This window comes from Podarcis cretensis (genome assembly GCF_951804945.1).
Source record: "Podarcis cretensis genome assembly, chromosome: 9".
Taxonomy (NCBI): Eukaryota; Metazoa; Chordata; class Lepidosauria; order Squamata; family Lacertidae; genus Podarcis; species Podarcis cretensis.
The window spans coordinates 79,701,542-79,727,167 of NC_137178.1; the positions used below are offsets into that span (position 1 = coordinate 79,701,542).

At 43.0% G+C, this 25,626-nt stretch overlaps 1 protein-coding gene and 1 long non-coding RNA gene across 7 annotated transcripts in view; one reads left to right on the forward strand and one right to left on the reverse strand.

Moving 5' to 3' along the window:
* The window catches only part of PEAK1 (pseudopodium enriched atypical kinase 1), a 79,404-nt gene extending 54,104 nt beyond the window's left edge, over positions 1-25,300 (reverse strand). For 2 of the 6 annotated variants that reach the window (XM_079991488.1, XM_079991485.1), the window contains exon 1: positions 25,174-25,293. The gene's annotated coding sequence lies outside the window, so the exon portion shown is untranslated. Of the gene's footprint in view, positions 1-715; positions 786-17,718; positions 17,821-25,173 lie in introns of those variants that run through there. The other 4 variants (XM_079991482.1, XM_079991483.1, XM_079991484.1 and 1 more) reach the window with 4 other exon arrangements.
* LOC307224719 overlaps positions 1-25,626 on the forward strand; it is a 215,602-nt gene that overhangs the window by 41,050 nt on the left and 148,926 nt on the right. The gene's annotated exons all lie outside the window — the stretch shown is intronic.

Consider the following 25,626-nt stretch of genomic DNA (forward strand, 5'->3'; position numbering starts at 1 on the left):
TAGGGAGCCCAAAGCCAGTACCGGGCTCACTCTCAGCTTTTCTTTTCTTTGAAGTAAGTTCCTATGTGCTCTAGAAGCAAAGTTTTCTAAGCCAACTTGTAATTTTTGTGAAATGAGCTAGCCTGGCTTCAAGTCCCTGCCTTGCAGGGTTTTACACAATGAATGAAGACAATGCATTATTGGCAAATGACATTTCAGTTACCACCCAATACCCAGACTTGTGTGAAGTGAAGTCATAGCTTTCAGCAGCAGCATTGTGTCTGCTTGCTACCCACTGTCCTCTCTCTACGCACATCTAGCACTAGGTCAAGAAGATGAAAAAAAGCACACACACCAAAGTCACAACAGGATTTTGATAAACCATTATTATTATCATCATCATCATTATTAATTGAATTTGTTACGTCACTTTGCCCAGGGTCAGTTCATATGGCTGCTAATTTCAGAACTGTCTTCAGAGGCAGCCCCACATCTAATGCATTGCAGTGATCTAATCTAGAGGTTACCAGAGGATAGAAAACATTAGGCTATCCCTGTCCAGCTAAGAGCACAGCTGGGCCATCAGCTGAAGGTGATAGAAGGCACTCCAGGCCACCGAGTCCACCTGAGCCTCAAGCAACAGTAATGGATCCAGGAGCTATGTACCTACTCCTTCAGAAGGAGGGCAACCTCCCATCCATCTGATCTAGGGAACCACCCACTAGCAGCACCTTACTCTTATCTGGACAGAACTTCAGTTTGTTGGCTTTCATCCAGTCCATTACTGAGGCAAGACAACAGTCCAGCACACCCACAGTCACACCTGCAGAAAGGAAAAGTTGTCATCAGCATATTTCTGACAACCTATTCTGAATCAGAGCTCTCACAAGTGTAATGGAGCCCCCACCTCGTGCAAGCCAGAGGCAAGATGGGGGCTCCATTACACTTCTCCGTTATGGTGCAGGAAGCCACACCCCCCTAAACTGAGATGTTAAAAGGAGCCTTCCATCACTATAGTAATTCTTTATATCCTAATTTAAGGAATTTGCCACATCGTCATTCCTACCACATCAAAGAGCCAATCTGTTCCATGTGCTAGTCCCCATCCATGCATTTCCTCATGGTTGTGATTTTATTATGGGGATATTATATTTTCCAGGAAATATTTTTATCTCCCTCTAGCAAATGTGTTCACTTGTGATTTTTCTGTACAACATGCTTGCACAAGTATCAACAAGCCCCACTGGCTATTATTTATGATAAGCATTGTAACGCTTCCACACCCCTTCAATCATTATGACTATGATTTTTTTTTAAAAAAAGCTGTATCGTTTGAAGACATTCATTCATGAAGAAAGGACACATATTTACTGAAAAATGCACATTAATAATGTACCTATAGTAATGAAGGTACTCACAGTTGGCTTTTTAGGTGGGGGAATAGGTATAAAATAATCTAGTACATTGACCCCATACGTTTAGATAATGAGGTCTGCCACGTGACTGCATGGGCTCTTGGGAGTGAATCCCATGGTGCAGGTAGGCACCCAAGTGGAAGTGGGCCCCAGTTATTGACAAGTGGAAGATCATGAACGTAAGGGTGTGCATTATGCTTTGTAAATATCCTTACTGACTCACTGAGGAAGCTGTAGCAGATACTATTTCAGAAATGACTTCCCAGAATGGTCTAAGATCATGATGGCGATTAGCAACAAATTGGGATCTAAATGTCCAAATAATGAAGTAATTTTAAAATACAATTTGCACATTATTTTATATCACAAGTATAAACAATTACAAACCAAAATAAGTTGAAATTACTCAACTCAACATAAGAAACCCAAACACGTAAATTCAAACAACCGGAAGAAACAATAAATAAGTATGTATACATAAACAAAAAATAACACCACCAAATAAGAATACAGTGGTACCTCGGGTTACAGACGCTTCAAGGTTACAGACGCTTCAGGTTACAGACTCAGCTAACCCAGAAATAGTACCTCAGCTTAAGAACCTTGCTTCAGGATGAGAACAGAAATTGTGCGGTGGCAGCACAGCAGGAGGCCCCATTAGCTAAAGTGGTACCTCAGGTTAAGAACAGTTTCAGGTTAAGAACGGACCTCCAGAACAAATTAAGTTCTTAACCCAAGGTACCACTGTACTTGTCATAGTCCTTATAGAGCACCATGTATATGTGTTTGTAAAATGAAACTGGCACTCAAGCCAAGCCATACGCTGCCTTTCAAACTGAAACACGTATCTAACAGTGATTCAGCTAATGAACCAACAGGAAGTACAGTACAGCACTTTCCCCAAATCAGTACTGATTAAGATCATGATGACATCTGAGTTCCACAGGGACTTACAGGGGGTAACTTCCAACTTTTATTCTACAGTTTTGTTTTTGAATGCATGAACAGCAACGTTATTTAAATCAATATTGAAATCAATCTAATAGGGAAATAAAAAGTTGAGAAATGACTTAAAATTTATTAACCTTAGCTTCTGTACCAAAAACATTACATTTTTGTGTTATTCACTGTTATAGATGAAGAGGAAAAGAATATTGGAAAAAAACAACAACCTAGAACATTTTCAGAGAATCTAAGCGTTCTGGTCCTGCTGTTGAGTCAAATGAGATAACACAGAGCCCAGCCAGGAGCTCAGCTCCACCTACCCGCTGCAGTGTTTGTCAGTGAACTGACTGAACTGCCTTAGGAACTTAATGATTTTCCTACTGACTTTTTAAAAAAAGTTTAATAGAATCCTGACAACTGCCTAATGCTTCCCCGCTTCAAGTAGTGAGGTGGCTTACACAGTACATTACACCACAGCAAAGCACGGCAGCCTTGTCAGCAACTTTTTCTGGAAAGCCTCAAGGCTCCTCCAAGTACGTAGACTGTCTGCATATCAACCTCCTTCTAGACATGTCTTTTGTCTACAAATGGAGAGGGCAGCTGGATTTCACAGGAGACTGGATCCATTCCTAGGGCCTCATGCTACTAACCTGTACATAGAGGATGATGATTTTCATCAACAGGCAAGTAACACCTCATCTCTAACTAATATCAGCAATTATGATTAAGCAAAAGGGAAAACTTGCAACATTTTGAAATGGTATGAATTTAAAAATCCTCTTTTTGCTGCTTCTGCTATTTGGGGGTGGGGACATTCACTTCAGAATATCTCTGTGCTTGATCAATGATGAGCTATTCAAAATTAGTAACCAATGGGTTAATGCATATATTTTGCATGAGAAAAATGGTACTGCAGTCAGAGAGAATTGATATACTGTACACCAGGGGTAGCCAACCTTTTTATACCTACCGCTCACTAAGGTATCTTTCTTGATGGTAAAATTTCCTTACCGCCCACCAGTGCTCATTGGAAGGAGGATTCAGCTTGTGCCGTAGAATCCCCTACCACCCACCTAGAATCCTGAAATGCCCACCAGTGGGCGGGAGGGACCAGGTTGACTACACCTGTGTGGACACAGAAAACATGAATGCTAAACAATATTTTAATCCTCTTTATGTTGCTGTATCTAGATTTCAGTAAAGCTTAAGTCTCTCATGATATTATTAGGAGAAAGCTGGTGAAATCTAGGCTGAACGAGGTTAACTGTTAGGTGGCTTTGTAGCTGGTTGACTGATTCTTCGTCATCCTGGAAAAAAGTGACAAGTGGGGTGCCGCAGGGTTCTGTCCTGGGTCCGTTGTTGTTGAATGTCCTTATAAACAACTTGGATGAAGGAATTGAGGTTATGCTCATCTAATATGCAGGTGACACCAATCTGGGAGGGGTAGCTAATGCTGCAGAAGACAGAATCAGGATTCAAAATGACCTTAACAGATTGGGGAACTGGACCCAAACGAACAAAATTAATTTCACATAGGACAAATGTAAGGTACAGCACTTAGGCAGGAAGAACCAGATACACAAATATAAGGGGGGGGGGGGACACCTGTCTTGCCAACAGTACATGTGAAAAGGATCTATGGGTCTTAGTGGACCACAAGCTTAATATGAGTCAACAATATGATGCAATAGCAAAAAAAAAAGCTAACACTATTCTAGGTTGCAACTACAGATGTATACTGTCCAGATCATGGGAAGTAATAATAGTACCACTCTATTCTGTCACACCTGGAATACTGTGTCCAGTTTTGGGCATCACCATTTAAGAAGGATGTTGGCAAGCTGGAATGTATGCAAAGGAGGGAAACCAAGATGATCAAGAGTCTGAAAAACAAGCCTTATGAGGCATGGATGAAGTAGTTGGGTATGTTTTGCCTGGAAAAGAGAAAACTGAGAGGAGATCTCATAGTCATCTTCAAATATCTGAAGGGCTGTGGCATGGAAAATGGAGCAAGGTGGTTTTCTTCTGCGCTGGAGGGTAGGACACAAACCAATGGCTTCAAGTTACAAAAATGAGGATTCCAACTAAACATTAGGAAAATCTTTCTGACAGTAAGAGCTGTTCAACAGTGGAACAGACTCTCCTTCTTTGGAGGATTTTAAGCAGAGGTTGGATGGCCATCTGTCATGAATGTTTTAGTTGAGATTCCTGCATTGCAGGGGGTTGGACTAGATGACCCTTGAGGTCCCTTCCAACACTCTATTATTCCATAAATTACACCTTATGCTTTAGTTAATTAAAACATAACAAAAATCAAAATGAATCAAACAAGGTTATATGTATGATCAATTTATACTTTGCATAACCTTATATAAATTTTCGTAAATATTTGCATATTTTTGATTTCTTATATACCCAATGTCCTAATCATCCAGTCAATGATCACTGGATCATTAACATTTTTTTCCATTTGTGATCAGTATTCGAAACTCCCATTGTTCTCCACACATTTTGCAACAGGGAATTTCATTAGTGCGAGCAGTTTCTGAGCTCTGGGTACTACACCTAAGATTTCAGATTAAAACTGCAGAGTGGAACGATAGGAGGACCATTTCCTGCCTCCCCACTTCCAGCTATTCTCTGAAGACTGGAGAAGAGACCTTCTTAGAATATTAGGGGGGTGGGCAGGGGAAGGACTAGACCAGGCATAGGCAACCTAAGGCCAGGGGGGTGGATGTGGCCCAATCGCCTTCTCATCCCGGCCTGCGGATGGTCCGGGAATCAGTGTGTTTTTACATGAGTAGAATGGGGGCTTTTATTTAAAATGAACCTCTGGGTTATTTGTGGGGCATAGGAATTCGTTCATCCCCCCCCCCCAAAAAAAATACAGTCCAGCCCACCACATGGTCTGAGGGACGGTAGACTGGCCCACAGCTGAAAAAGGTTGCCGACCCCTGGACTAGACCATGTGAAAAATGAACAATATTTTAGCTGCAGTTCATTCATTTTCAGCTTTGTATTCTTGTTATTAAAAAAAGCGTGCCTAGACAGTCTGTTGTTACACCCATAACCTAGCTCCTAGCTTTCATATCTCAATTTCTAACACTGTTTATGATCAACTTCTTTCCTAGCAGAAGATAGCTACAATTACCAGTATATAATGTTTAATAGGAGCAGTATCATTTATATAATCTAATAATAAAATTGTCAGGATTATGGAATTATTATTTGTCTTATTATAAACAATTATTTCCAAAAAATCATTTGGAGAATGACATCTCCAGCTGCTGGTCAGGTTCCTATTATACTTAGAATCATAGAATCATAGAGTTGGAAGAGACCACAAGGGCCATCGAGTCCAACCCCCTGCCAAGCAGGAAACACCATCAGAGCACTCCTGACATATGGTTGTCAAGCCTCTGCTTAAAGACCTCCAAAGAAGGAGACTCCACCACACTCCTTGGCAGCAAATTCCACTGTCAAACAGCTCTTACTGTCAGGAAGTTCTTCCTAATGTTTAGGTGGAATCTTCTTTCTTGTAGTTTGGAACCATTGCTCCGTGTCCGCTTCTCTGGAGCAGCAGAAAACAACCTTTCTCCCTCCTCTATGTGACCTCCTTTTATATATTTGAACATAGCTATCATGTCACCCCTTAACCTCCTCTTCTCCAGGCTAAACATGCCCAGCTCCCTTAGCCGTTCTTCATAAGGCATCGTTTCCAGGCCTTTGACCATTTTGGTTGCCCTCCTCTGGACACGTTCCAGTTTGTCAGTGTCCTTCTTGAACTGTGGTGCCCAGAACTGGACACAGTACTCCAGGTGAGGTCTGACCAGAGCAGAATACAGTGGCACTATTACTTCCCTTGATCTAGATGCAATACTCCTATTGATGCAGCCCAGAATTGCATTGGCTTTTTTAGCTGCCGCGTCACACTGTTGGCTCATGTCAAGTTTGTGGTCAACCAAGACTCCTAGATCCTTTTCACATGTACTGCTCTCAAGCCAGGTGTCACCCATCTTGTATTTGTGCCTCTTATTTTTTTTGCCCAAGTGCAATACTTTACATTTCTCCCTGTTAAAATTCATCTTGTTAGTTTTGGCCCAGTTCTCTAATCTGTCAAGGTCGTTTTGAAGTGTGATCCTGTCCTCTGGGGTGTTAGCCACCCCTCCCAGTTTGGTGTCATCTGCAAATTTGATCAGGATGCCCTTGAGTCCATCATCCAAGTCGTTGGATGGCTGCACTCGTTTCTCTCTGGTCGGGGACAGAGGGTGGCGCTTGGGGGAGAATTGTCATTGCGCCACTCCTTGGTGTGTGGAGTGCCTCAGGGTGCGATTCTCTCCCCGATGCTTTTTAACATCTTTATGCGCCCCCTCACCCAGCTTGTCCTGAGTTTTGGGCTGGGTTGCCATCAGTATGCCGATGACACCCAACTCTATCTGTTGATGGATGGCCATCCTGACTCGGCCCCAGACACACTGACCAGATGTCTGGAAGCTGTGGCTGGATGGTTACGTGGGAGCCGGTTGAAGTTAAATCCTTCGAAGACAGAGGTCCTCTGGCTGGGACGGGGCGATATGGGATTGAGGGGGCAACTCCCATCTCTTGCGGGGGTGCAATTAGTGCCAGCACCGTCCGTTAAGAATTTGGGTGTAATCTTCGATACCTCCCTATGGAGGCGCAGATTACAGCTATAACAAAGGCAGCATTTTTTCATCTCCGCCAAGCTAAGCAGTTGGCTCCTTATCTCTCCTGCCCTGACCTAGCCACTGTGATCCACGTGATGGTCACCTCCAGACTGGATTATTGTAACTCGCTCTACGTGGGGCTACCCTTGAGACTGACCCAGAAACTCCAGCGGGTGCAGAATGCCGCGGCGAGACTCCTTATGGGGTCTTCGCTGCGAGATCACATTCATCCGGTACTATACCAGCTGCACTGGCTCCCGGTGGAGTACAGGATCAGGTTTAAGGTGCTGGTTTTAACCTTTAAAGCCCTATACGGCCTAGGACCCTCGTACCTACGGGACCGCCTCTCCTGGTATGTCCCACAGAGGAACTTACGGTCTGCAAATAAAAACATCTTGAAGATCCCAGGCCACAGAGAGGTTAGGCTGGCCTCAACTAGAGCCAGGGCCTTTTCGGCCGCGGCTCCAATCTGGTGGAACGCTCTGTCACAAGAGACCAGGGCCCTGCGGGACTTGACATCTTTCCGCAGGGCCTGCAAAACAGAGCTGTTCCACCAGGCCTTTGGTCAGGGCGCAGCCTGACCCGCCTCCTCTGGCAATCTGCACAGAATTTTGCTTATTGGTTGCCATAAATATGATTTTAATTAATTTTTACAATGAAATGTTTTTAAAATCGTTGGATTATTTTGATTGTTGTTAGCCGCCCTGAGCCCAGCTTCGGCTGGGGAGGGCGGGATATAAATAAAATTTATTATTATTATTATTATTATTATTATTATTATCATCATCATCATCATCATCTATGTCCTCCGTTTGGCTTGGGGATCTATAGTAAACTCCCACAATGAGGTCCCTGTTACTCTTCTCTCCCTTAATTTTGACCCAAATGCTCTCACTTTGGCTTTGAGGTTCTAAATCTTGGATCTCTTCACAGGTATACACATCCCTGACGTATAACGCCACTTTTATATAATTGGCATCCAGTGCCTGAACTGTTACTTCCATAACAGTTCAGGCATTGGATGCCAATTATATAAAACCATGGCATGACTTTCATGCAAATTAGTGAATACAGGATTTTGAAACTCATTTTCAAAGACATTTCCACATTTGCTTTATATTATTATGACTCGAGAACTTCTGGGTTGGCGCCTCCGGCAATGGCTGAGCTCCCCCGATTGGGAGGAACTTACTCCGTGAAAAACAGGGTCTGACCGCCACGGCGAAGGCGGAGACCCACTGAAATCACAGGTGGAAGAAGCCTGTGAACCTGGGATTCAGCTGGGACCTTTTGCGCCTCCCCTACTCGCGGGGTGAAGCCACATTGCTGTCGCTGGAGAGCGCTGACCTTTTCCTGTGGACAATTGGATTTTAAACAACTACCCGTGAGTAGAACGGAAAATTGGATTTTTAAGTACTTTAATTTAGCGCCGAAGCGGGAAGGTCATAAACAGGAAGTCCGCCTTCCGCTTTTGTAAATAGACTGAAGCAAAGACGTTACAAGCTAAAGTCTTTGAAAGCTTTTGACAAAGGATTAAATCTCCATCGGTTAAAAATACAAAACCCCCCTTGGAAGCAGGTGAAGAGGGGGAAAATTTTGAACCTAGTAAGCCTGCAGGTGTGAGGGGAAAATCAAATTACCACAGCTCTGAACCTGGGAACGGCTGCCAGATGACGCTTGGGGAAAGTTTACTGACAGAACGGATTTGACAGCTAGTTAAAATAAGAGCAAGATACTGTTTCCATTGTCCTCTTCTGTATTTAAAATGGAGAAAAAGTAACTGAAAATTGAAACTATGATTATTGCCTGAGTTGTGCTTGAAAGAACTGACACAAGTGGAGACTGTTTCCCTCTAGAGGGAGCCTTTGAAATTGTCACCGAAGTGTAACTGGGAGATCTCCAGCTGCAAGATAAAGATTCTGAGAACCAGAGATTGACCTTGGACTATTCAAAATCTTGATAGGAGAAGTTATTTTGACTGCATTATGCAAGACAAATTATTTGCTGGAAGAGATTCATAAAAAGATGGATGATATGACTTTTAAAATGGATAATTTGGAACAGAAAGTGACTAATATGAGACAAGCGAGCACCAACACAGAAATAATTCAGGACCTGGCACAGGAACCTACCTTGGCAGAACAAATGGTGGAGGAAAAGGAGAAAGTCGTTGTTTTTGAACCTAAAATAACACAAGCGGGATCCTTTGTTCTACAGAAGCAAATTGAGGACTATAAATTGAGGCCTTTTATGATTGAATCTAGAAAAAGCCAGATTTTGAGGATTGGATCCCGGCTTGGACTGAAGAAGGAAAGTTGGAAAGATCTCTCTATCCAGGGATTAATTGACTTTTGGGACATGGACTTGGATTTGAAGGAGACTGAAGTTTTGGGGGCCTTTGGATCTGGAGGAATCTTGAAATACGTCCTGAAATACTGTATAGACCCTAGCTTCAACTATGGAAATTTGGCTGAACTGTCCAGAAGGAATAAAAGTAATGTTAGGATGGAGTTCTCTCGAGATTTGCTTTCTAGCATTAAAGAACATCAAGAAAATCTACAGAAGGGACATGGAAAAGAGTTAAGAGCCTCGGACATAAGATCTCCAGGTTGATGGACTATATGGAATTGACGGAAAGGACTGGCAGAATCCGAAACCAGGGAGAGGAGTTGATGGAAGAAGATTGGAAAACTTAAAGTTTATATATAGAAATATCGCAAAATTAATGAGTGATAGAAAAATGGATTGATATTTTATGGATTTAGCAGAAATGTTATAAGGAGTTAAACACATATAAGCATTTTAGTTTTAATGTTAAAATAAGGTTAAAGGAAAATAAAAGAAAAAAAATGGTGAAAGGAGGGAAAGTAAAGTTGCATTATATTGAGATAAATTACAGAACAAAAATTGGAAAAGATGGAAAGGATTTGCTGAAATAGATAATGGAATTGGAATACAAAAAGGGAGGTGTGAGGAGGTCAAGGAAATAAGCGAATGAAAAATAAGTTGGGAAGATTAGTTGTGTTTTTTGTGTTTTTGTGTTTTTTCTTTTTCTCTTGTTGTGATGTGTTGTTTTGTTTTTGTTTTTGTTTGGTGGTATTGTTTTTACTTTTGCTTTTTGTAACCCTTGAAAATTTTAATAAATATTATTTTTTAAAAATATATATATTATTATGACTCAATTTGTCTTTCATTTTTTTGAATTTTGTTGGTGTCCCCCAATGTTCAATTGTGTTTATAGTAGTAAGCAACCAGTAGTTCATTGAAGTGCAGTAACAGGGGATTAAATCTGTCACAGAAATTTCTATATAAGTGCTCAGTCTTTAGAAACAGAATACAAAATACAAAATACAACATGCTTAAAGTAGTAAGAAACAACTCACCAATTTACATTTAGTTTTAGATCTATAGCCCAATGAGTGACTGGAATGATAGATAGACAGACAGGAAGATATTCATATATTAAGTCCATCTATACAGACACCTGCAACTTTTTGAAAATTCTCTGATCTCTTGCAAACCAGAATCTTAAGACTGGAGATGACTGTGAACATATAAGGGGATTGAGTTAAGCTATTTATACTATTCTGCAAGAACAGCATTGAACACGGCTTAAGTAGCCTCTGGGCCAACTGCCAAGTATGTGGAGTAAAAGTTGCCTCAAATGCCAGGGCTTCTGGATGAATTAAAGAAGTAATCTATGTTTACCATAACATATTTACCATAACAGAAGGTGTGCTTGGACATTAAATTTGATATGTTGCTCTAAGAAATGCATTTAGAACGCTTTTAAAGAACGTATTTTCTATTATATCTGTGGAATTATAAAGCACTTCTAAATTAGCCCTACAATTCACATTGATGAAATGAAATACCGTATTTTTCCTTCTATAACACGCAGATTTTTTCTCCTAAAAAGGAAAGGGAAATGTCTGTGTGTGTTATTGAGCGAATGTGTGGTCCCTGGAGCCAAATGGTGCGAGGGGAGGCAAAAAAAAGCAGGCAAAAATCAAATCGCGCGTCTCCTAGAAGGGAAACCTGAAAAGAGGAAGCGGCTGCTTTCCTGCATTCTGCCTCAGGGTCTTACTGCCCACCCACCTCTGTTTCCTTGCTGTGTTTGCTCAAACGGAACAAAGAGCAGGGAAAGCCCCTCCCCTCCAGGCAAGCAGAGGGGAAAGCAGAGTGAAAACATGCAGGAGGGAGAGAGAGAGAGAGAGAGCACGAGCTGGCTGGCTTGGGTGGGTAGGTGAGGGAAAACTTTTGCCTTCCTTTCCTCCCTCCCGTTATACCCCTCTCCTGCATTCTTAGCCAGCTGCTTCTCTGCACACCCCTCTCCTGCTCCTTGTCCCTTCTGTGTTTTTCCTTCCCTCCCCACTTAAAATGTGGTTAAAAAGCATGGATCCACATGGATCCTCAGGATCTTTGCATTGGGTCAGCCCAAATTCACCATCAGATCACATAGCATGTCCATGGCTACAGCCTGCCCCCCAAAAATCACGCACCCACTGTTGCCTGGGGCTGCAATGGTGCAAAAACGTGGTTAAAAAGCATGGATCTACATGGATCCTCAGGATCTTTGCATTCAGTCACCCCAAATTCACCATCAGAGCACATAGCATGTCCATGGCTACAGCCTGCCCCCCCAAAATCACGCACCCACTGTTGCCTGGGGCTGCAATGGTGCAAAAACGTGGTTACAAAGCATAGATCCACAGGGATTCTCAGGATTTTTGCATTGGGTCACCCCAAATTCACCATCAGATCACATGTCTGTGGCCACAGCATGAAGCACAAAAATGATACATCCACTGTTTCATTCGGAATGTTTTTTCCCTTCTTTTCCTCCTCTAAAAACGATGTGTGTGTTATGGTCAGGTACGTGTTATAGAGCAAAAAATACGGTAAAACATTAACAAATGAAATCATTGGTTGTCAGCTAGGAGCACAATAAATAATTTTAAAAGCCGATTATGAAAAAGAAAATATTCACAAGAATAAAGTCATATCTGAACTGTCTTGTGCTTCCTGACTTGGAATATTTGAATAATAAAACCATGCTTAAAACTTTTTTTAACACAACAAAATGTAATGGCAAAGCACAACAGTGAGCACAAAGTGAGCACAAAAAAATTTATGAGTCAAGGAAACTGGAATGAACTCCATGTTTTGTAGAAGCTTTAGTATCCGAGTAGAGTTCTAACTCATATTTTACTAATTGCTTAAGACTAAACCTGATATAAGGGACGCAGGTGGCGCTGTGGGTTAAAGCCTCAGCGCCTAGGACTTGCCGATCGAAAGGTCGGCGGTTCGAATCCCTGCGGCGGGGTGCGCTCCCGCTGCTCGGTCCCAGCGCCTGCCAACCTAGCAGTTCAAAAGCACCTCCGGGTGCAAGTAGATAAATAGGGACCGCTTACCAGCGGGAAGGTAAACGGCGTTTCCGTGTGCGGCTCTGGCTCTGGCTCTGGCCAGAGCAGCGATGTCACGCTGGCCACGTGACCCGGAAGTGTCTCCGGACAGCGCTGGCCCCTGGCCTCTTAAGTGAGATGGGCGCACAACCCCAGAGTCTGTCAAGACTGGCCCGTATGGGCAGGGGTACCTTTACCTTTAAACCTGATATGGCACAGTTGTCATTCATGTATTCTCTCCATAAACATATAAAGTTTCTGGTGGTTAATAAAATAAACAATAGGGAGAGAGACACTGAACTTTCCCTCCTTCTACACGTCATCTCTTTGCTCCCACCACTTAGGGAATAAAGAATTCATGTTTGAGCAAATGACTGACGGGAAAAATCCTCCTTCTTGCACATGCTATTTTTTTCTGTTCAAGTAAGATCTGCCACTTTATTTGTGAATGAAACAGAAATGCAAAAAGAAATGTGTGCCAACCATTGTCACATCTACTTTGACCACAAGTGTCTCCCATAGGTTGGACCTGCAACGCAGCTATGGAATATTCTAGTAGGCCAAATCTATATTTCTATTAGTCCCATAATTATAATAAAAACATACACTGTTTGCCCTGTACACCTTCCAGCATCTACGAAGCATCTTACATTAGTGATGTACTTGGGCCTCATGCAGAACACAGAAAGGACTTCTGAAAAATAGCCTATTGCTCCGCCTCAGAGGAATGAGCGTCTACTCACAGACCAGCACTGAATATAGGTAAGAGATTTCCTTCACTTTATCTTCCTGTTTGCACACAAAGTAAGGCTAGCTACAACACCTTTGAGCACGCAAACAATTTTTCACAGTTGTATAAGAAAGCCTGAGTAATTCAGGGACTTGGAAAGTTTGTTACTGGAATCACATTACCAAGTAAGTGTGTTTAACTATTTTTGCATTCCCAACTATTCTGGATAAATTTTTAAGTAGTGGAAGGGGGGCTCTCAAGTGCAGTGGTAAAATGCTTTGGTGAGGTGCTTGTAAAGTTCTGAAAGGAAAATGCAGCAGAGGGGAGTGGCTCTCTTGCATTTGTCTTGTGTAGAATATTGGTTGAAAGACAGCAACACAAGCTGTTCACTCATACACCCTTCTGGAATCCTGAAGGCTGCTGCATAAGATGTCAATAATTCAAATAACTGAGGAAGGAAGTGCTTATTGTACACTGAGCACAAATTACTTTTTCAACACATACCCACACTTCCAGAAAACAATGGCACAAACAATTAGCAACAATATGCATATGAGACAGGACAGAACAGTTGCCTGATCATGAGATGGTCAATAGTGGAGGAACAGCAGCATGACTGTGGAATGGTGCAGCGGATATAGATGACCAGAATATTATAATAAAATGAATTTTTTTCCACAAAAAATAACGTTTTGGTATTCATTCTTCCATACGTGTCCTTGGGAAGCCAAGTACAAAAATTACACTAAGTGATTACAGACTAAGATGGAAAAAATAATATTGAGGTGCACCTATTAAAAACCATGAAACATTTAAATAATTTAAATTGTGTGGGATTAGCTCTCTAATCTATATGCCACATCTATCCTTACTATCTGCAATGACACAGAAATCATGTTCTGCTCAAGCTTTTATAACCATTTAATCTCACGTCAGAGTGCAGAACTCAAATCACCAAATCCTACAAACCATGAACAAATTAATAGTTTTTCCTTTCAGTGGATCAGATTCTTATATAAGTGTCATTTCCTCAGCTGAAATCTTCAAGACAAATCCTTAATCTTAAATGATACTATATAAAGCTTTGCAGATCACATTCTATTTGGCTGATTTATATTTGCATCCTTTAATGGGGCTCACCACTGCCTTTGCTATACAATTCAATGGTGAAGTAGTGAGAGACAGACGCCAACAACACACAAATGTTTAGTACACAAAAGAAACCATTTTTTGCAAAATGAGGGCTTTGGTTGGTTAGCATCCATCTGTCTTGAGAGACTGTGGAGTGAGTGTCCAGGAGAGAAATCAAACTGCTGCATTAGCAGCACCAAGGTAACCTCTCCAGGATGCCAACCTGGGCAGTGTGTCTGGAGGCCCTTGGCTGCCCAGACGACAAGACTCCCCTCTCAGCCTCACTGATGGGGTCCAAAAGGAAGCAGAGCAAGATGTTGGGCACCAGCTGGGCTGCAGGAGTTGCAGGAAGGAAGCATACATGGTGCTATCCAACTGCCTTAGGAACTCCACTCTGGATTTGTTCAGGGTTTACTCTTTATCATTTTCTTCTCCCAAAGGTATTCCATAAGGCAGTAGAGGTTTAAATGAGATAGAAATTACACAGGTGTAACCATATTAATCTGTTGCATCAAAAACAGAGTCTAGTGGCACCTAAAATACTAACAAAGAAAGAAAAAAAAGGGGGGGGGAAGGATGATCAAATGTTTTTAGATAAAGCCTTCAGGTAACAACATCACCAATGACCCAATGTAAGCTAATTAGGTCAACAATGGGCAAAACAGTATCAAGTTAGTCAGTCTATTTATTTCTTTAAAATATTATGCAATCTTTTATCACATCTCATAAACTGTCCAATACTCTCTCATTCCGCACAAATTTAAATTACTGCCATATCTCGCATGCTAAACCCCCCCCCCCAAGGTACCAAATTTGGGTACCTCAGTACAAGAGTTTACATGCCTGTAGACAAGCAGAAGCCAGTATTTCAGGTATTGCAAATGTAGGTTCTTTACTTCCAAGAACACAGCATGCGTACATGCATCAGTGATATCCCAGGCCAGTCAAAGAGCAAATTATTCTCTAAAGGCAATAAAGGACAGAGTGTAGGACTAGCAACATAAAGGGATACGTTCACAGGCAATGCTAAGCTATGACAACACAGTTTTATACTGCTAACATGAAAACAGCTTTGTATTTACAGTGGCACCTCTGGTTACGAACTTAATTCATTACGGAGGTCCGTTCTTAACCTGAAACCGTTCTTAACCTGAGGTACCAACTTTAGCTAATGGGGTCTCCCGCTGCTGCCACCACGCGATTTCTGTTCTCATCCTGGGGCAAAGTTCTTAACCCAAGGTACTACTTCTGGGTTAGCGGATTCTGTAACCCGAGGTGTTTGTAACCTGAGGTACCACTGTATACACAAACTCAGAGTGGAAACCACTGGAGGGGAGAGTGCTTGAATCCTGCTTGTGGGGTTCCCACTGAGGATGCTTCACTAGATGGGTGATTGGCCTGATCCAGCAGGCTCTTACTATGTTGTGCAGCGTAGAATAATAGAATTGTAGAGTTGTAAGCGACCCTAAGGGTCCTCTAGTCCAGGGGTCAGCAAACTTGGACCTGTTCACCGCCCCTCAGATCTTGTGGTGGGCCGGACTATCACCAGCTAAACATCACAATATTTTTTTTAAAAACTCTTTATTGCAGTCCAAAGACGCATAGAACAATTTCAGAACAAAATACAGTTAATACAGAGAGAGAAACCGAGGTGGTCATTTTGTTTTGTCTCAAGCTTGATGATGTTTGTTTCTTTTGACTTCCGAAAGAAACTTTGCCACGGCCAGTGTAATATCACTAGACCTGTCATCCAAAAGATATTTAATATGGAAGGCTTCAGATTTTCCCAGCAGATTTGCCAGTAAGGGTTTGATCAGTTGAACAATATACTGCTATATCACAATGGCTGGAATAAGGATGGAGCTATGTAGAGGCATTGGCTGGCTTCACAGTTTTTCCCACGTTGTGCTTTTTGCATAGTGCGCACACCCAACCATGATTTGCAATATATTGCCAGGTAAAAAAATATGAAACTGATATCACAAAATGAACTTCAAAGTAGTTTTGGACTATATATCGCCCAGCCCTAATGTAATGTTCTGAAGAACTTGAAAGCTTGCCACTATTTGGAGACATTTTGATCAGTCTTAGAAAAATAAAATTGTAGAGTTGGAAGGCTCTACCAAATTTTATCTTGTCCAGCTCCCTTCAATGCAAGTCTAACCAAGGTATTCCCCAACTGCAGTTTTGGACCTTGTTTTAAGATACTGACATTGAAAAATTTGATATTAGCTTTCGTTAAAAATAATGCTGTTACCCTACCACCATGAAAAAGTTGCATTTAATCACATCACATAGAACTTTATCATGTACACTATTTCTAATCTGAATGCCTAAAAATACAACTGTTATGTAACTTTGAGAAGTACAGGCTGCTGCTTATCTGTCAATACTTATTTCTAATCATTACAGTAGCACAATAAATCATTCATCCATGACTCAGCCATTCGATTTTGTGCTGCCTCTGCTCCCCTACCATCAGCTCCACTGTCATATTTTTAAATAGTTTCCCCCCCCCCTTTGTGTTAGCAATTTAATCTAAATAAAAAGGCAAACTGCAACATACCAGTGACATATTGGTGAAATTATAACACCCCAATTCAACTATCCCATAGTGGGAAGAATATAACTTCATAACATGAATTATATGTACTTCTTGCAGTACTCAACATATTTTTGCTGAATGCCTTAGTATGTATCTATGTATCATATAATTTACACGTAGACATGATATCTGTTAAGATGCCCACTGCAGAATTTAACGCAGAGAAAGATAGCATTGAAATTAGTTTTCTGATTTTCAATGTTACACATTGTTCCCTTATTTTAAAATGAAGCTACATTGCATTTTTCTTTTTTTAATTTATTGTAATATTAACATCTCAATGCTTTATCATGGCTGTACATTTCTATACTGGCTAAAGTATCTGAGAAAGAGATGTGATGGTAGTTATTCAGCAACAGACCTACAATGTACAACCAGCACATAAAATACAGGATATTCTGACCATAGATCTTTTTCTGTTTATCTGCAGAAACACACTTCACTACAGTGTTTCCCTAGTTAGTCTAATTAGCATCAATTCTCGTCATACCTGTTATTCTGCAATGACATTTGCATCATTTTAATCAACGAAAGCCAGCAAAACCCATCTTATAAAACACAAAGAAAAATGCAGCACTACCATATTGCAAAATTAAGAGGGAATAAATACATAAATCTTGCTGTTTCACGATTACACCATCAACTGCATTTTGCAATATATTATTTGATTCACTGCCATGCAAATACCAACACTAATAAGAAAGACAACTAAGCATCCATGTCTTTGATGAAAACAGCACCAGAGAAATGATCAAATTATGTCTGGTGTTATATAAAACAGAACAAACCCAACCACACTGACATGGATGCAGTACAAACTTACCTTAACTAAAGATCATTTAAGGGTAGAGAGTCTGCATCTAATTGTTTGGCATTTTCACCTTAAACCACTTAAGCTGTTGCAGAACATTTTGCATGGCAACTGTAACCAACAGTATCTAAGGGTAAGAACAGGTACTTTAATGCTAGAGAACAACATTCCATATGGTGGTGCACCTTAAGTCCTCATAGTAGGAAAAACACTCAAAGCTTAAAAGATACACAGACGCAGTATTTATAAAATTCTGGCCATCACACCATAAAAACAGGCACAAATAGTATTTATTATTTGTAAAGCTACACATGTAGATGAAGTACAGAAAATGTAATGCTTTATGTTTCCTGCAATCTGTTCTGATGGTTTTGAAGGTCGGATTTTACTTGCATTTTACATTAAAGGCTTGCTGATAGGAAAGCTCACTTCAAGGAGGGAGTCAATCTAGCTACTTTAGGAAGGGAGTTCCAGTGTTTGCGAGCAGCCACCAAGAGTGCACTCCCCACATCTAAACCAAGCGTGCCTGTGAAAATGGCAGGACTGAGAGGTGGTTCCCCAAAGATCTCAGAGCCTGGGCCAATTCATAGGGAAGCACAGAGTCCTTCAGATACCCTGGGCCCAAGCTGTATAGGTCATAATCAGCAGTTTGAATTGTGCCTGGAAACAGACCAGTGGAGCTGCTGTAGCAAGAGACCTCTACTCCATAGAATCAGCCCTGGTCAACAGTGGCTGCAGCTCTGTAAGCCAGCTGAAGTCTCTGAACTTTTCACATAGAGTACACTAAGCCATCCAAATACCAGGTAACAAAGGTATGGGTCACTGTGGCAGCATCAGATGATGTTTCCCATCTCTGTATATAAAGATTCCATTTCCCTACTGTATCTAAGAGTGGCGGATAATACCTTACAAAACACATACAATCATATCCTTTAAAAATATTTTCTTAGCATGTAAGATATTGCTGAATATGTATTAAGCAAAAAGAAAATGACTATTTCTTCCCATTAGTGCCTTAATATTGCATAGACACTACTGTGTCACTGATACGATGTACAGTATGACTTTTCAATGTACACTGTGATTTACCATCTATAAGAATATGTACTAACCTTTTAATTAGCAACAACTTACTTCATCCTGAATGCCAAACCATTCTTTGTTATGAAAGGTTTTCCACCCACATTTTTGTTAGAATCTGGTTTTTAGGAACCAGATTTCTTTGCTGTCATTTCTTTGCTAATTTCACTGGATTAGGTTACTGTAGTGTTGACCTGCATAATCAGCACTAAGGCAACAGTGTTTTGCACAAATTGACATTGGTGAGCATTTCCCTCCATGTTTGTTATAACTGATACAAAACCCAATAAAGAAACCACAGCTAGCTGTTCCTCTATCATATTCTACACAACTATGTTTCCCATTTCATTGGTAGTTATAGTTAAATAATGTAGACCAAGGGTCAGCAAACTTTTTCAGCAGGTGGCCGGTCCACTGTCCCTCAGACCTTGGGGGGGGGGCGGACTATATTTTTTGGGGAAAATGAACAAATTCCTATGCCCCACAAATAACCCAGAGATGCATTTTAAATAAAATGACACATTCTACACATGTAAAAACACACTGATTTCTGGACCATCCGCAGGCCGGATTTAGAAGGTGATTGGGCCGTGCCCTGGGCCTTAGTTTGCCTACCCATGATGTAGACAATTCCTTTTCATTTTGCAATCGTGAAAGCTTTTAAGTTATCATTATTACCTCCTCCTATCGCTCTTAGTTTCAGACAACAACACATCAGCCAGATATAAAGAAAATACAATGGTATCTCGGGTTACAGATGCTTCAGGTTACAGACTCTGCTAACCCAGAAATAGTACCTCGGGTTAAGAACTTTGCTTCAGGATGAGAATAGAAATTGTGTGGCAGCAGCAGAGCGGCAGGCCCCATTAGCTAAAGTGGTACCTCAGGTTAAGAACAGTTTCAGGTTAAGAACGGACCTCCAGAACAAATTACTGTATTTTTTGCTCTATAAGACTCACTTTTTCCCTCCTAAAAAGTAAGGGGAAATGTGTGTGCGTCTTATGGAGCGAATGCAGGTTGTGCAGCTATCACAGAAGCCAGAACAGCAAGAGGGATTTCTGCTTTCACTGTGCAGCGATCCCTCTTGCTGTTCTGGCTTCTGAGATTCAGAATATTTTTTTTCTTGTTTTCCTCCTCCAAAAACTAGGTGCGTCTTGTGGTCTGGTGCGTCTTATAGAGCGAAAAATACGGTAAGTTCTTAACCCGAAGTACCACTGTAAAAAAGAGAGAAGCTACATGAGATGTTAACAACAGAGTAAAAACAAAGGATATATGTGAGGCTTAACTTTTACATCATTATTCCAAATTACTTGTATGATACTAAGAGTGGACACTGCAACTATAAAAGCAATATGTTACAAAAGATGGAGGGGACTGCAATAAATCCTCTAGATTGGGGTGGATTCAGTATATTGGGCGACTTTTGACTAGGGATGGCTGATATCTGCTTTCCAACATTGTTAATATATAGCCAGCTAAACCTTGTGATATGGGACGCGGGTGGCGCTGTGGGTCAGCGCCTAGGACTTGCCGATCGCATGGTCGGTGGTTTGAATCCCCGCGGCGGGGTGCGCTCCCGTCGTTTGGTCCCAGCGCCTGCCAACCTAGCAGTTCGAAAGCACCCCTGGGTGCAAGTAGATAAATAGGGACCGCTTACCAGCGGAAAGGTAAACGGCGTTCCGTGTGCTGCACTGGCTCGCCAGATGCAGCTTGTCACTCTGGCCACGTGACCCGGAAGTGTCTGCGGACAGCGCTGGCTCCCGGCCTATAGAGTGAGATGAGCGCACAACCCTAGAGTCTGGCAAAGACTGGCCCGTACGGGCAGGGGTACCTTTACCTTTACCTTTTTAAACCTTGTGATATCCTGATAAAGGAGGAAAGAAGGTGGGAAGAAGGCAGTTGTTGGCCATGCAGATGATCAGCATAACTGTGCGCAGCTTCTGCCGCTTCCAGGCGAGGCTGGGTAGGCAGCGCTGCCCCGGGCAGTGTGCATCAGCCGGGGCACCACATGGCATGGCACCGTGCACAGAAACTTAGAGCCCCGGGGCTCCAATGGCCTCCCTGGAGCCGCCAGCTGCGGCTAGCCCCAAAGATAGCCTCTCACCACACAAGCGATAGCTACCGGAAGCCACCCTCTGGAGCACTACGCAAGGCATGGGAGGCAGTTTCAATCTGCTCAGCAATTGCACAGGGAGGGAGGGAAGGTGGCAGCCTGCTGGCACTTGTGTGACCAGAGAAAGAAATGAAGGTGCTGGCTGACAGGCAAAGTTAGCCCCACTCTTGTCTCAGGCTCCCCAGGCTGGCATCTGGGCTGCGGAGGGAGGGAGTGGGCAAACATCAAGCAGCCTAACTAGGCTCTCCGGATTGAGCTGAGTTACTTTATGGGTGAGCTGAAGTATTTGATTTTAAAGAGCAGAGATATAGCAGGCATAATGGTAATCTGGTGGAAGAATATTGACAAGCTGGACTGTGTATGGAGGAGGGTGACCAAGATTATCAGGGTATAACTGTCCCAATCCAACAAGACACATTTTAGTACCAGATATACAAGTGAAGCTGTGAGCTCAAGCCAGTGCAAGTTTACTATTGAGCTATGAACTCCCTACTCTGAAATCAACCTAACCAACAAAACTTACTTTCTAGTTGCAGATGTCCTTAAGACTTAAAGGACACTTCAAATATGAGCAGGCTTCAAAACAAAATCTATCATCATGTGACTGATTAATATTAAGCAGCTAATATTTCAGAAATGTGTTTTATCTGCCATTGAAAGTCAGGTACAACTCATATGAATAAGGATAAAAAGTTTAGTTGGGAAGTCAGTAAAAGACATTATCTTTATCTTTGGATTTTCATACAATAGCAGACTACTCATGGAAATAACATCTGGGTAGAGAAATAATTTCTAACGTATTTCTGTGTTTCAGAGAGCAAATGAGGTTTTCCTGAAACAGAATGGAGATCATACTTTTGCCAGGAAGTATCCTGATCTGTACAATTTATCAGCTGCTATTTTACCATTAAAAAATCTAGCATTGTTGGGAAAGTAAATCTACCAATGCAAAAAATTCAGCCTCTCACATGCTTCGATCCACATTTCATTTGTAAAGTGGGCACAGGAAAAGCTTCTAGATTAAAAAAAAAAAAAAGTAGCTCCTGGTTTATATAACCAGAATTTACTTTTAATCTGTGGTTTAAACACACTTTCCCACATATAAGTAAAATCCTGTAAGACCACTCAAAAATCAAATTGCTACAACTGTGAGGAGATAAAAGCATGCTGCAAAAAAAGAGGGATCTACATGAAAGAGTATATCTACTAGAGCGTCTGTCATCTCTAGTTCTTGCTCTTCTCCATTTATTTATTTCCTGCATTTATATTTCACCTTTCCGCTAGATCTGACCGATGTATCGATCATCCAACACCAGCTTGTAGACCACATCATATGAACCACTTCAAAAAAACTGAACCAGCAGTGTATTGCAAAGCACAGCCTTCAAAACTCCAAGGGGTGCTATAATTATGAGCTCTCTGGCAGGCGGCTGGCTGGCTGTCCTTTCAGCTCACTTTCCCTTCCTATGGCAGAAGAGCCCCACTCCCAGCCTCAGCGCCTCCCCATAACCATGGTGTCTCTACCCAATGTAGGAATCAAGGCTGGGCCGCCTCCTCTTTCTACTTCCAGAGAGGAGTGGAAGGAGTTCGCCTACCAAATGTGAGGGTTTGTCTGCCTCCAAGAGAAGGAATCTGCAGTGCACACAGCAAATACCTATTAATTTCCTTGACTGCTCCTTCGTCCAATCTCCATACACACACCCTGTGGAATCTTCAATGACTGCTCCTTCGCCCAGTCTCCACCCTCCCCACCCGTTCCATGTTTCAGACATCACAATATATCACTAAATTGCAATGTTTAGTTTGTGATATACCTGGTGACATATCGCGATGTTGAAAACCAGGTATCACCCAGCCTGAGTTTCCACCAAGGTACCAAAGACTGTTTACACAGCTTAATATTTCTGTTAATATTCTGTTAATATAACAGAAACCAATGGTATAGTATTCCCAGCCTGATTTAAGGAGCTGATGGCACTAGCTACTTGGCCTTCCTGGCTTCTGCATGCAAGTCTACATAAGACACATTGCTCCTGCTTTCCTTTATTGCAGGCTTCCTCAACCTCGGCCCTCCAGATGTTCTGAGACTTCAATTCCCATCATCCCTGACCACTGGTCCTGCGAGCTAGGGATCATGGGAGCTGTAGGCCAAAAACATTTGGAGGACCGAGTTTGAGGAAGCCTGCTTTATTGCAATACTTTTTGTTCTCTTGGCTAGGGAATCTTAAACAGTGGGGACTAGTGCCCATTGGACTGGTAGGGAGGAAGGCCAACAGCACGTGAAGTCAAAGCTAATGACAGTCAGAACCTCCCCTCATTTCAATGAAGGTAAGGCTGAGACTAAGACTAAGGAGAAGGAAGCTTACAGCCAATGCCACTCTCTAAACTGGTTGTAAGAAAGAAGGGAGGGAGGTGAGAACTGGCCGACTGCAGACTGAGGTTGGTTGGGTAGCATCCCATTTGACCCAATGGACCAGCCTCCATGACTTTAAAATAATCTAACAAAAGCTGGGTGGATTCTCAATACCGGAAAACTCTTATCAAGCAAAGAGCTAAACTCTTACTTTGTATAAGTAGTTAACATAGCCTTGAAAAGCCAAGAACAATGATTATGTACATGACCTTGTGGATTTCATACTTTGGAAGGTAGTCTTGATCCTGAAAAGCACAACAGAAGACCTTGCTGGGGGGGGGGGGGGAGAGGAGGGGTAAGGAAACCTGATGATAAGCCAGAAGATATTGCTCTCTTTCAATATATATTGTTCATTAAGCACATTCACAGTTCTAATAATTCATAAGATTAAGGAATAAAAAAGTATTTAATGTTTTTTTCCCCATGCTCAAAGTGATTTGCATTTCCCTCATTGTTACAATGGGCTACTACTACCACTATGCCTATATTAAAAATGGGGAGCCTGAGGCAGATAGTGACTTGCCGCACAGTGGATTCATGTCTGAGGAAAGATTTGACGTAACCGCACAGCAACAGCTTTAGCAAGTGTGACAGAAGGCACTTAATCAACTTGGGATAAAAGAAGAAACTTCACATTTCTGTAAAACTGTCCATATGCTGTCAGGCTGAAGTAAGTTCCAAATTTTTAGAAGCAAACACATAATTTTTAAGCACCAGTCATGCAGATAAGAGAATGAAAGATCTTTTAAACATCTGTACAATCAACTGCCCCATATTTTTCCATTTCTAATTCTGATAGATGACCTCCATATAACAGCAGCCTGTGTGTTAAGGTGCTCAAAAAGCCATTCAGAAACACAATTATGTTGAATGCTAACCATTTACATACTGTAATCAAGTTCTTAGCCCTGTCCTCCACCAGCTGTCCAAGTGCAAAAGAAATGGGTGCGGGGAAGGAAGAAAAACATACAAAAGCCTAAAATAATCAATATATTTTGGAACATATTCATATTTTGTGAGCCATGGGCCAGAAATACAATGACTAGGGGGATGTGGTTCTGAAACAATGTGTCAGTTTCCTATGTGGAATTTCCTTTATGGGAATGAAGGGATACAACTTCAAGGGCTAAAAAGCAAGGACCTCTTGACTTGAAGAGCAGAACAAAACAAAACACAAGGCAAATCCAGCCAAGAGCAAAGATCCAAGGGGAGGTTTCCAGGGAGCCCTTTGCTGATTTTGTCCAGGGCCCTGATCCGCTTACAGATCTGCAGATCTTCCGGCCCCTTAAATTTCATGGCATCAGCCCACTAAGGCAGCAGCAGGACCGAAGCCGCCAGGCCACGGATCCCAGAGCCGGCCCGTGCCCGGGGGCGAGGCGCCCTGTCGCCCTCCTGCCCAGGACGAGCGAGGCGAGAGGCTCACGGAACCCACCCCGGCGCCCCTCTTCCAGCCCCTTCTCCCCGCCAGTCTCCCTGCTCTCCCGTCGAGGAGACCCACCGCCGCCCGGATGCCTCCCCTCGCCGACTGCGCTTTCCGGGCGGGCAAGGCGCCCGAGCCCCGCGGAGCTGCTGGCGGGACAGGCCACGAAAAGTTTCCCTTCTCGAGGCAGAGGGGGGCGAGGCGGGAGAAACTTCTCCGCTGCTTCGGGGCGTCCAAGGGGCCTCCCCCCCCGCCAGGAAGCGGAGGCGACCCCGCCCCGCGGGGAGGGCGGGAGGGCGGGCGGAGGGGAGGCGGCGGCGCGGGCGCCAAGCGGCCTCCGGCGCCCCCCACCCGGCCCCCTCTCGCCCCGGTTCGCGTCCCGCCTGAGGCGGAGAACTCTCGGGCACGCGCCGCCGGATAGAAACAGCGAAGGACAGTTACCTGGGCGGCGGTGGGTCGGTCGGTCGGTCGGGCTGCCTCCCTTCTCCCCTCCGGGCGCCCCGCTCGCCTCACGCGCCGCCCGCGACTCCTCGCCTCGCAACTCAAACTGCCGGCCTCCCTCGCAGGCCCCGCCCCTCGCTCGCGCGCCCCCGCGGCAGCAACCGCCTCCCCGCGCGCGCGCCCGGGCCGAGGGGGAAAGGGGCGTGGCTCCCCGCCTAGTTTTCTCCGTCCCGTTAGCAACGCCGACGCTCCGCTTTCCCTGGAAGGTGACAAAAAGAGGATCCCGCTCGCCCAAGAGCGAGACTACGATCCCCAGCATGCATTGCTGCTAACCCGCCCTGTGGGTAGGTTTTTTTCGGTGTTGGTGTGCGAACTCGCGTATGTGTAATTCCTCCGCTTTCAAAAAATAGTTCCGCTACTGCCTTTATTACAAGAAAGCAGCTAAGGCTTTTT